This window comes from Erithacus rubecula (genome assembly GCF_903797595.1).
Source record: "Erithacus rubecula genome assembly, chromosome: 19".
NCBI lineage: Eukaryota > Metazoa > Chordata > Aves > Passeriformes > Muscicapidae > Erithacus > Erithacus rubecula.
The window spans coordinates 7,828,051-7,840,982 of NC_136671.1; the positions used below are offsets into that span (position 1 = coordinate 7,828,051).

The following is a 12,932-nucleotide window of genomic DNA, read 5'->3' on the forward strand; positions in this document are numbered from 1 at the left end:
CAGTTGTTATTTGTGATATTCTTGGGAAAAACAAGAAAAACAAAAGGATCAAAAATACTGCAAATTGATGTTACATGGGGAGGTGTGAGGCCAGGGATCAGCCCAGCTGTAAAGACAACCCTGAATAGTGCCAGCAATCCCAGTGTGCTGGGGCTGTTGTGAGCACAGGGAGTTCATGCAGCTGGTTCCCTGTGGCTCAGCCCACTTCTCTGATCCAGCCTGGAGCAGTGGTGACTGCAAGGGAAGCTCTGGGAGAAGAGGAGTGCAAGTGTTCAAACTGGGAGTGGGATGCTCTGTGTGTCACACATCACACATTCAGCACTGTGCTGGAGCTGGTTTGTTACAGAGCAGCACGTGGGTCGTGGGCACTGGAGCATGAACTGAAAAACACAATATGAAACATCCTTATTAAACACAGGGCATGGGCTGCAGCCTGAAAGGAGGAAGGCTGGACCCTCTAGTCTATTCTGCAGAGAACAATTGTGCCAGTCTGTAAATGACATTTACAAATGATCAGAGGAATGCTGTGCTAATAGCATCCAGACAAAACAATTCTCTGGAAGATAAGAAATGGGTTTCAATCCTCAGAGCCTTTCTTTGTCTGCAGCCAAAGGATTTTGCCTTTTTAGCATTTCTTCCAAGGTTACATCTGCCTCCTTATCAAGAACTCAGGCTTTTCAACCAGCAGAGTTCTGAGTTTCTGAAGAAAGTGCTTTTGTGTGTTTGCAAGTTGAATGCTGGTTGTGGGCATCATTTACTCTGTTATCCTGCTGGCTACTTCCTTATCTGCCATAACATGAGTAACAAATGCAATTATGGCAGGATAAAGCAAGTGTCTGATTTCCAGCCTCTGCTAAGGAAGCAGTGCAAGTCCCCTTGTACTGCCCTCTGGATGGGGTGGGCAGCAAGCAAGTGAAGATTCTGATTTTTCACATTAGAAAAGCACATTTTATACTTCCATGGGTTTCTGTGTGACTGCATGGGGTTTTATGTTCAGAGCCAACATGGAAAAGGATTGTCTGATTCCCTGCAATCCCTGATGTTGCAAGGATGGATTCTAGGATTCAGAAGTGAAATTCCACTGCCTCCAGCTCTGGGCTCCTGTAAGTGTAGCTGCTTTGGTGGACAAAGACTGTGTTTGCATGAGCTCATTTGCACCCTCTAATACCTCACTTGTTATTTTGTGCAGTAGCTGCAGAATGTTCTGAGCTAACCAGTCTGCTGCTGATGTAATTGTAATTGTAATTGTCCAGAATGACACATGAAAAAGAAAGAAATCAATCAATCTGATTTTGAAGAGAATTCCTTTTTTTCTTGGGTGAATTGTCTGTTGATACAGAAAGTGACAACTCCTGTAGGTGGTCCAGCAAGTTGCCTTGGCATGAGTTTATGGATGTTGCTTCCCAGACAGACCACCCACTGTCCCCTGTCCCTTCCTCCTCCCCCAACTCCTCCACAAAGTCTCAAAATAGTGCTGAATTCCAATGCTATTTAACTGGAGAGGAAAACCTTGCTATAAATACAAGCAAAAATAACAGAGTCACAGTGTAGCTCACGGAAGGACTTTGTAAAGTTTCTTGGCTGAGACACCAAGGACTATCACAGGGACTCTGTGTTTCCAGGGAAGCTATTTTAAGTTATTGTGGAAGAGGTGAGTGTGATTTTATACTTCCTTTTCCATCCTGCATGACTCCTTGTAAACAGACACAGCTTAAACACAGATAATTAGGTGAAAAGGGAAGAAAGTGGTGTCTCTATATACAAGTGATTGCTGTCACATCCAGGTACTTCTCCCAGAACAAGCTTTGTTCTGCTATTGCTGTGCAGCTGTGGGTTGCACTTGCCCAGACAGGGGTGTTTTATTTTTACCTAGCAGGATTTTCAGGAACAATGCAAACTCAGCTGCTTGTGGTGAGGCAGCACATCCTTGGGCAGATGTGGCACCACAGCAGCTCCTGGTGTTTGTAGCTTTGGTGAGTGGGGGTGGATTTGCCACATCCCCACCTGTGGTTCAGGTATTTTCGAGGTGTGTTCTTTATTCACCAGCTCTGGCAGTGCCTGGCACATCAGATAAACAGATTTATTGTTCCCCCAGCTTTCTGCTGTGGCCATTGCTGGCAGGGAGGTGAGCAGCCTCTGTAGGGAGGGAGCAGACAAAGGCAGCAGCCTGCAGGGAGCCACAGTTCCACCTGCAGCAGGGCCTGAGTGCTCTGCTCAGGTAAGGAAAAGCTGGTTTGAATCTCAGAATGATTGCAAATGATGAGTTATCAGGGAGCATAAAGAAGGAGCCACTGTACCTTTCATAACACCAATACTCTTTGTTAGACTGCAGACAAAAGTAGGCTTTGACTGGAGACTGCAGGAGAATACAAGATGAGAGCCTATAAAGATGGAACATATTGATCTTCCCTTCATCTTTTCAAAGCATTCCTCTTTTGTCAAGGGGTCCTGTGTTTTGTACAGCATGTCCCTGTCTTCCCATACTTTGTGCATTTCAATGCATATTTTAGGGAAATACATCATTAATGTTTTCTGTAATTATTTTTTAAACTAAATATTTTTGAGTAAACACATACACTTTCAAACAAAAAGTTACTCCAAACTGAGATAGTAAAACCAGGTAGGTTCCTGGCCTGGTATGAAAGCACAGTTTCATGTTCCTCACTGAGGGTATATTGATTTATATGAACTAAACATCTTTTTCTCTAAGCCCCAGATCAGAGTGGGTTGTTTTGAAGCATGCTGTTTCCTACAAACTTGAAAAGGGAAGGCTTTACTAAGGAGACTGGAGATATACAAATAATTGGTTTGTTTGGTTCCTTTGTTGACTAAATCAAGATATTAGTAAAGAGAAATATACAGACAAAAATGAATTATTTAAGCTTTTCCACTAAAATATATAGTGAAATGAATAAATAAATAAAACCCAAAGTTCTCCAGGGTCAGAATAGGTCCACTTCATGTCAGGGCATCATCTAGAAACATAGAACTTGTGGAAAGATGTGAAAATTTTGAAACAAAGTCACCCTTTTAAAGTTTATTTGAAAAAAAACAACCAAAAAATCCTGCTAACAGTTGCAGTGAATTCACATGGCCCATTTTGGGGTGCCTGGAATCTGTTTTTCAATGGATGCAATCCCAGCTTGTCCCCATCTGTCCTGAGCACAAAGTGCTTCTCAGTCTCTCCCATATTCTGACAACACATGAATGGACTCAGAGAAATTCCAGGAAATAAGGGTTGAATAATGCTTTCTAATAAAATACACTGGTGTAATACAATAAAGCACACACAACCATTATTCAAGGTGCAAACCTTTAGAAAAGCTCTTATGGTTCGTTTGCTTTTTTTTTTTTTTTAGTGAGGAAACAATTGAATCTGTCCCAAATCAGCTTCTTAATCCACAGCTGCTATAAATCAAAGAAGAAGAGAATTAAGTTTCAATTGACTTTCCTGGCTTTGAGCATCAAGCAAGTATAACTTGAAAGATGGAGGGGACTCTGCAATTTAAAACTGAAATGCCCTGTTAGGCTCACCATGGTGCAGCTGAGGGTGCTGTAGGGCTGCAGGTGGCCCAGCTGGGGGATGGCAGCAGAAATGGCACCAAAAATGGGACTTGCAAATACATAAGTGTTGAATGATTCCTTGTTCTCTACAAGCTTTGCTTCCCAGAATCAGAAGTTATCAGGGTTGGAACCATTCAGAGTGTCAGAGGTGGCAATGGGATGTGTGAAGACTAATGGAATTTTCTAGACCATTTTAGAGGGTTTTCTTTTTCCCATTTCTTCTTATTTGAAGTTTTCTTTCAATGGAATGTTTGTTTTTAGTTTCTAATCATGTGAGCTCTTTCATGAAAGTAAAAATAAGTAGAGTGCCACAAGATTTCTGTCTGATTTTTTTCACAGGTTTTAAAGGAGCTTAATAAATTACTGGATTTTCTTCTTCTTTTCAACAAGGAAGAACTTTGTGTCTTTAAAAACCTTTTTGCTTCTAAAAGCAACAGAGAATTCATAGGTCTAAGGAGTTTGTGTAGTTTGATTTTGTTGTACTTTGATGGAAAATGGGAGTTTAGCCTCAAATCTGGTAAATGTGAGATGGGTGTTTTTTAAAGTCTGTGAAGGTATTTGCAGTCAGTCCTACAGTTTGTTTGCTGGAATTTCAGTGCTATTTTGAAATATCACCTGTTATTGTCCTTATTATTTTAATGGGGCATTCCAGAGGGTAGCAGAGTTAACTACCAGCATTTGTTACGTGCCTGCTCCATTTCCAACTTTCACCAACAGAAAAACACATAGAAAAAAATTCCTCTTCTGCTTTGCCTTCAGCATGATCCTTCCTTCAACTTTGCTGTCAATCTGTGCAAAGTGATATTGATTGGTTTCAGTGTCCTTGCTTGAAAGGCTGGGGCACCTTTTCATTTTGGTTTGATGTTCTGGAAAGGTCACTGTGTTCTGAGGTCATCTCCCACTGAAGTCATGCTTGGGGCTGGATCCTGAGCTGATGGAAATGCAGCAGCTCCATTTACAGCTGCAGGATCAGGCCATGGTGTGAAAAATGCTAGAGGCATATTAAAAAGACATGAATCTTGGGATTTATTTGTGAATGTCAATATTAATAATGACTCCAGTAAAAATGAAAAAGAGAAGGAATTAGTATGAAAGAGCAAAAGAACTGCAAGAAGCAAGCAAACAAACATTACTTTTTAATTGGATTGTGTATTTTCTAATTCCCTTTCTAATCCAGTATAAGCAGCTGTCTTGTGACAATACATTCCCAAAAGAATAAAGAATTTTACCCTAGCATACCAAATTGTGTCCATCATGGCACTCTTTAGTGTCTTGTTGGCTAGCAGATCTCAGTTTTTCATTCCATAGTACAAAGGGGTCTAGTCTTCTGTCTTCTCTGCACCCCAAAATCCCATTGGGCTAGGAATTTTTATAGAATCATGGAAAAGTGAAATTTTGAAATTTCAAACTGAATTATCTATTAGAGGATTTACTGTGGTTTAGAGGAGTGGATAGAAAGGCTCCTTCTCTGGCCATTTTCAGGCACCATCAGGTTTGCTGTAAGGTCATGCAGTTGAGGAACAAGGTGATGGAAGATGTGCCTTAGAATTGTTGTGTGTGCCACAGAACTTGCACTTTGAGATGAATTTGGGTTACATTTATCTCAGGATTGGGCTTGTCTGCACAGCTGCAGCGTGCTTTGGAAAGCTAGGTGTGCATGAAAGAGACTACATTCACTAATTCTGAGCTAGATTTTCCTTAAACTGAAGGTTTTACCTGGCAAAGGTCAGGCTCAGAGCTGTTCAGCTCTCGTGTTTGAATTTGCACTGATGCTATGTACAATTAGTGGCAATTAAATGAATTAACATTTTCAAGGCAGAGAATTTTCTCGACACCGTCTGCTCCTGGTATCCAGCTCTTCCAATTCCATTAGTATTGGTGTTATGTGGCAGCATTCACTTATCTAATTTTAGAGTAGGCTATTTAAAGAATAATCTGATGTATTCATTTATGTCATGCACAGAGTGGGTGTTAGGAAGATGCTCTGTTCTTATCACTGCTGCTATCACTTGTCCTGTGTGTGTATTACAGACAGGTAGGAGCAGCTCCCTGTCCCAGTCAAGGCCAGGGTCCTGTTGTGGATAAACACTCCATTCATGCATTGAGAACAAAATATTTAGAAAAGTGTCATGGGGGAGAAAAGAGGACTGTAAGTTACATACTGAAGGCTTCATCAACAGAATTCATTTAGTGGTAATCAGTAGTTGGATCTGTGGCCAGTTAAAGCTGGTAAAATGTGTGCTGTGAACATCACTTCTGGCTCCATTACGAAATCAAATTATCACTTTAACTTTTCTCACCCTCTGTTCCAAACCTGACTTGTGCACTCATGTCCTTGGTGTGCCCCTTCTGAAGGCTTCCTTCATCTCATTTCCTCAAATCAAACCTGCAGAACATTTTCCTGGGCAGGCAATCCACTCCACTTGCCTCCAGTTAGCCAGCTAACAGTGGCACCTGACTGGATTGGGCTCTGGAGCTTTGGGATGATGTGTTTATTATGTGAGTCTCCTTTCATAGTGTACTGAATGTTGTCACCACAAGAAATACTTTATTCTTCTTACTTTGCCATTCTGTCTTTTTCTGGCTCACATGCCAATTCCTCTGAGGCCCCTCTGTGCAATCCCTCAGAAGTTCCCTCTGCACATACTGACCTCAAAAATCTTTAAGACTTGGAAGGAACCAGCTTCAGTTATTTTAGCTACAAATGCATCAGATAAATTTGAGCTCCTTATTAGCCTTTATTTTTTATTTCTTTGTCCATTCTTCTCTAGGCTATTTTGGCAAGTCCATTTGGATTCCTCTCTATTAACCTGCCTGCCTCTAGCTCCCTCCTGCCCTAATCCACTTCATGTTATGGTGTCCTCCTCCTGAGCTCAAGAAGTTGCAGTATTTCATGTGACAGACAATTACTGTTTCAAGAGAATTCCCCTAACCTTTTGTCAAGAGTTGAATAACCCCAGTCTATCACTGAGCTATCCCTTCGTGTTTTCTCTGGCAGGGAATTGTGCTAATTGTGTTGAAGGAAGTGCTAACAGGCAGCAGTGCAGCTCCCTGCAATAATCTCTGTTAAAAGGCAACTGAAACCCCAGGATTTCAGGCCAAAGCTCAGTCCAGCCATGTCCTCCCAGGATCTGTGTGCCTGAGAGTGGGGGGAAATAACCCCCAACAATAAAAGCCTTGCTCAGGGCTGGACAGCCCAGACACTGCTTGTTGCTCATCTTTGGTTTATGCAAATCAAAAGCAGCTCAATGGATTTAATGCCAGGATTCTTTTTGTGAGTTGATAACACTGGATGTGTGTTGGGTACAATATTTAATAATAAACAACATAAAGAAAACTACAGACCTGGTCCATTTCACATTTCCTTTATATCAGTGGATTGTGATTTGTCCTTTATGACTGGTATTAATGTCTGTACCACAACCAAGCCACCAATGTAAAATATCTCCCTGTGTTTAGTATCAAAGCAGTAAGTGATCTGTGTCTGTAGTTATATATCATGTTGTAGTGGCTGAAGGCAGGCACAGTGTGGAATGCTTGGGAGCTTGGCCAGAGGCTTTGAAACTGCAGTTTCACTGGGGAGGGCTTTGCTGAGAAATGGCTTTCCCTCAAAATAAGTAAATATATAAATAAATGAAGCTTTTCAATTTCATAGCCCGGAGCAAGATTAATTAATAGGGAAAAATGCTTAATCTGTCTGCTCACCACAGAATTAATGAATAATAGAGAATGTCTTCCCAGCATCTAGAGCTAAAAGGGTGGTGAATATGTGTGCATGTCATACCTACACTTCTCTGCCTACCTGCAGCTCCTCACCACTGCACTTTTGGTGCCTTCTAATAGATCTGTTAGTTTTCCTTGTTTTTCTTGGTTTGGACTTCTTTTTGTTTGATACTCCATATGGTCACTGAATCAATTGAGAGGGAGATTAATAAAAGCAAATTCTGTCACTTCCCTTATGGCAAGCTGTCCCCAGTTTTCAGATGGAGAAATTGAAAGCTAGAGAAGTTGTGTGGTCTGGAGCAGGAAAAGACAGAACAGTTCTGAAAGCATTTGCATAATCCAATGTAGTCTTAAATGTTTTTTTCCTAGTGACTGGCTCATTTTCAAGTATGTTTAAAAAAAAAAACAACCAAAGTCCCCCCAAAACTCTCTCCAAAACTGTTAAATTGGACTTTGCCTTTTACTGGGAATATTAGGGAATCCAACCCAACTAAATGAATGTGGTTTTGTCATCCTACTTCCATCTGTCAAGGCTTCTCACTGGCATAGTTTGAGTTTTAGTTTTATCATGCATCAGCCTTTACCTCTTTTTAAAGATGAAATATTTTAAAAATACATTGAAGACTTTAATGCTAGAAATGTTTTGGTTTCTATTTAAATATTCTGAACATCTCTGTTAAAGGCAGATACAAACTGTACTAAATGTTCTTTATTACTCATACATACACTGTCCCTGTGAAAAACATCATACATCAGATGCAGCAGTGATTCTTCATATTTGCCCAGTGACAAGGCACCATAAAGCTATTCTTTACTAAAAATGTCAATGTCAACTTTATTTGCCAAAACATGTTTTCTTCTCTCAAGCTGCCAGTTGTTGTTTCAAAATAAATGGAATCTAAAAATCTCATTATTTTTATTGTTTAAAGCCAGCATTGGGTGCAGCTCTAGGGGTCAGGAGGTAACAATACTAATTTACCCTGGTGCTGCTGCACTTAGAATATTTAATCTCTTAGGACTTTGACATGATGGCTGGCTGTGTTTCTTAATTTTGTTGTGAAGATTTTGCTGGAGGGCCAGGCAGCTCTTAATAATGTGCATCAAGACAGAGACGAGTCAGTAATGAATATTGCATGAGGTTCTTTTCCTACCAGCCTGGACAAATACCTGCACAAGCCTGTTCCTCCTGGCAGAATTGGGACTGCCACATTGGTGGCCAAAGATTAATGTGCCCTGCTGTGTTCAGTGCAATTCCTGTAGCAAAATATTTTTAATTATTCTAAGCCAGCTTAATGTTCAGCTTTCTCATCAGCTTTCAGGTGGATTGGACAGGGAGCAACATCCTTCCAGCTTTTTGGTGCCAGTGACATTCCACATGTCACTGGGAACAGGCTTCTCCCCAAAGCCAGCACTGCTGTACTAAAAACATGCTAGAATAGAAAACTTGATCTGGACAGGTTTCCCAAAATAATGTCTGATCAAAGACTAATAAAAGACCTGACAGGAAATTGTGTCACCATAAGGTTGGCTGTTTAAGAGTAGAAGTGGAAATGAGACAAATGGATTCCAAGGAAGAGCTGAGGATCATAATCTACAAATGTCACACGCAGAGCTGAAAATTGATTTTCTCCTGGAATTAGCAGCATCATTCATTAACCCTCTTTTAAAAACAGCCCTATCAAAAAGCAGTCTCTGTTTTAAAACCTGTGCAGTGCATGAGAATAGCAGAAGAAGAAAAGTGTAGAACCAGAAGATAATGTTGGACAGTGTGAAGAGTAAAAGTCTCAGCATGCTAACAGCCTAGCCATTGTTTAGGAGTTAGTAAGTTTTCTGGCATCAGGAATAAGTAAAGATGAATTTCAAGGAGGATAATGAGGTAATTTCTGTATCTGTAATAGCTGGATATTAAATTACATTTATATATCACTTGCACATTTATTTTCTTTAGTGCAACTCTCATAAACATAGAAGCTGTCCTTAAAAGCTTCTGTGATTTATTTCCAGTGTGAGTCTCTATCTTATCAAGCAACTCTGAAATTCCTTGCAGTAAGTTATGGGGGTGATTAAAAACATCAGTCTGCAATTTAGAATCCCAGTGCAGCAGCTGCCAGGCAGGTCCCAGCCAACTTCCCTTTTTTTGGATATGCAGGTGGGCTGAGCCTCTGTCATTTGGGGGAGACAAGGTCCTCAAGGATGCATTATCTCTTGTGCATGGGTAAATCTAAGTCCCTGCAAGTAATTTTTGATCATGGTGAATGGTGATAATCCTCTCTTAGCAAACAAGCACCTATTCAGGAATTACAGTAGGAGACAATAATATGAAATAGATGGAGGACTGTGCAGTTGGATTTTTAAAAGGTAGCTCCACTCAATTCTTATTAAAATTGGTGAGAGCTGTAATGTTTATAAATTAGAGCTTTGTAAAATGTAAGTATGTGGGTTGAATATTTTAATCTTGGCATTATTTATATTCTGGTTTCACAATGACAGGTTTATTGTGGGTTTTAATGCATGTTTGGGTAATTGCTGAGTTTTATCTGTATGCTTTTACTACAGGGTGGCCATCAGCACAATCTCACAGGCATGAAAGCAGAAGATCTGCTGGCAATTGTGCTGTCTATTATAAAATCTCTCTGCAGGGTCAACCTGTAGCTTTAATGCAACAGGAATAATATAAAAAAAGTGCATATTTATGTGTCAGCCACAGGTGGTAGGACACAGCATGATCTGTACATTTGAAGAATTGTCCCATGTGCAAGTGGAAATTGCTGCAGTTTTAGAGGAAGCATCCCAAATTCCATTTATGAAACTTCTATGCAATCTTACTAAGTGACTAATACAGCCAAAGTTAAAAGGATATATATACATATATTACATAGATATATAATTTCTGAAATATCTTTTCAGATTTCAAGGCACCTCATTTCATTTAGAACCATCCTCAAGATGCATTTAAAATTCAGCCCCTCCAGTCTAATCTTGTGAATCCTTAATCCCTGTGGCATGCCCAGTGCTCTGAGCAGGGCTGCTCATTATGAATGAGCCTTTGCACACCAATTGTGGCCCCACTACCAAGTGTCCCAGGCATGGTGTGTGTGCAGTAAGTGTAGCAGAGTTTGTTTTGCTCAAGCAAACACGTTCTTGGCATCCTGCCCCAGGGAAAGCAGAGTTGGTCATGGTCAGGCCTGTCCAGTCTCCACACACCTTCACTTTCTGAGCCAGCACTGAATGCTCCCAGATCAGGATCACTGCACAGAAATCCCTCGTGGCTTTTGGGCTTCCAGCCTTTTGAATGCAGTGAGGTGACACCAGTCTCTGTCTCAGCCTTACCTGGCCACAGCATTCTCTGCTTCCAGGGACAGGCACTGGGTCAGCTCTGGATGTGCCCAAAGCCTCAGCATCCAGAGCAGCAGGGTGAAGCCCTGGGGACCTGGCAGCACCTTGTTGCCAGAGGAATTATTTACTGTGGGTCTTCTTGTGTGCTTTAATTCAGGCCCTGAGGCTGCAGCAGCACAGGTAACAGGCTGGCTGGAAACATCCCCAGTGTGACACAGCTGAGGCTTCCTCATTAATTCCTCCCCTAACTTGTGTAAAAAGCTCCTTGCAAACGAGGTGTTTGTGCAGATCTCATCTCCCAGAGCCTGCTGGCACTGAGGTGAGGAGGGGCTGCACATAGCCTGAATTTCCTGAGCATCTGAGGGGCTGCAGTGCCTCTCTGCAGCAGGGTGAGGGCCTCAGCTCTGTGTGTCTGGTGTTCAACAGAACTGAGACTGCTGGCTGCTTTTGTGGCTGTTTGCTTCTGAAAAAGTAGAAAATTAAGTAGAAAAATATTAATCTATATTAAAACTCAAAGCAAAGTGCTAGCAAATGCAGTTGGGGTTTCACTGGGAAAATGGTAGGTGAGGTCTGTGTGTAACTACACTGGAATCTACAGCAGCAGAGCAGCACTGGCATAGTATTTTTTCTGTGGTGTCTTTTTCTTTCTTTAAAGTTAGTGTTCAAATATTTTAAACATCAAAGTCTTCCCTTCTGCACATTATTCATTCCTGCAAATGTCTCATATCATGCAGAAGGATGATCAGAAAGGTACAACTCTTTAGATATGGTAAGTCAATCTTGTCCTTTTGGAAAAGTGGTTGGGAATGATTTTATGGTTATTAACTTGAATTCAATATTTTTTTTTCAACTTAGGCTTTTTAAAATTAAAAAAAAAAACTTTCAAGCAACTTTTCAATCACCCTCTTCTTGCCTTTTCTCAAAAGTAAAATCTTACTTTTTTTGCTCCATCAGCCAATTCCTTCATCTCATTTAAAATGAAACTCAACGTAAAACACCTCATAGAAAATTGAAACTCACTGGTTATGTGTGTGTGTACCCTCCACACCTGGGACTGAAGGCGTGGTGCCAGCAGGGGTTCTGCTGTAGGCATGGCAATTCCACATGGTCTCTCTTAATAGATTTTTCTGAGCACTTTTTTTGGGAAAACTTAACTTGAGAGCCGTCCAGATGATGATGGTTATGTTGATCATACTCAGTTGCTGTATAATTCAGTATTGGCTAAAAAAAAAGGTGTACTGGTTGAGGTTAATAGCTCCAAAGGAAGTGGGCTCAGATCAGTTGTGTTCCCTTTGGCTGAGCACAGGGATGTAGAGTGTGATCACCTGCAGGCTGCCCTGTGAATGCACAGTACCTTGGTGTGCCTTTACAGCATCTTCCTGATCCTCCAATGAGGAATGGAATAGAAACCCTGGTGGGATGAATAGGAGTGAAAATCAGTGAGAGAGAGAGAGAGAAACAGGATTTGTGGTTGGAATGGAATCCCAGCATTGCTTCTGGCTTGATCCATTGATTGGGAGCAGATACCAGTGCCTTCCCATGATCTCCTTTTGTAGGATGGATCAGCAATCAGAGCTGATTTGTATTGTTTCAGCCAAAGCATTCTCACTGAAACCCAGCTGTTGCATATATTGATTTTGATCAAATTTTCTTTGGCAATGTAAGTCTTTTCCGTGGATATTAAAATAGGAACTTGACCCTTTTGGGCAGGAAACAGCAGCTTCAGCTCAAGTGGTGTTCGTGTGAAAATATTACCGTTATTTTTTGTTTGGTTCCATATTGTTTGATAGTGAAATTTTTCCAGAAAGACTTCTGCTGTCCTTCAGTCAACTGTGGTATTTCTTCTGTAACTTGCTTTGAGATGTCTGAAGGAACAGTGAGCTGTACAAGCCATATCTGTTGTTTGAGTGATATTGGGTGAGATTTCAGCCATGTGAACATAGTCTGTGGTGTGTACAGAAGAATATGAGAATATTTTAAGCTGACCATTTAAGAACATTTACTTAGGTGAAAAAGTGGTTTCCTTTAGTTAAGCCAGTCATGGATGAAATCATGTCTGTGAAAACCAGTTCAAAACTGCAGTGGTGCAAAAAATCCTCATCAAAACTTGGTAAATTCTCTAAGAAAGTTGAAGGTGTTTTACAAGCCTTGGGACAAACTGTAAACTCGTGTCAGAATCCAACCTGAATTCTTGTGGCCAGCTTGTGGACTTGGAGTTTATAATGGAAATAGGGATATAACAGATTCTTAACCATATCAAGACCAGCAGGTGTTGCTATAATATATTAAATGCTGTGAAGCCATCAAAT

The 12,932-nt window shown here is 40.9% G+C and overlaps 1 protein-coding gene across 4 annotated transcripts in view; it reads left to right on the plus strand.

Annotated features, from left to right (window-relative positions):
• GALNT9 (polypeptide N-acetylgalactosaminyltransferase 9) overlaps positions 1 to 12,932 on the plus strand; it is a 359,393-nt gene that overhangs the window by 216,505 nt on the left and 129,956 nt on the right. The window lies entirely within an intron of this gene.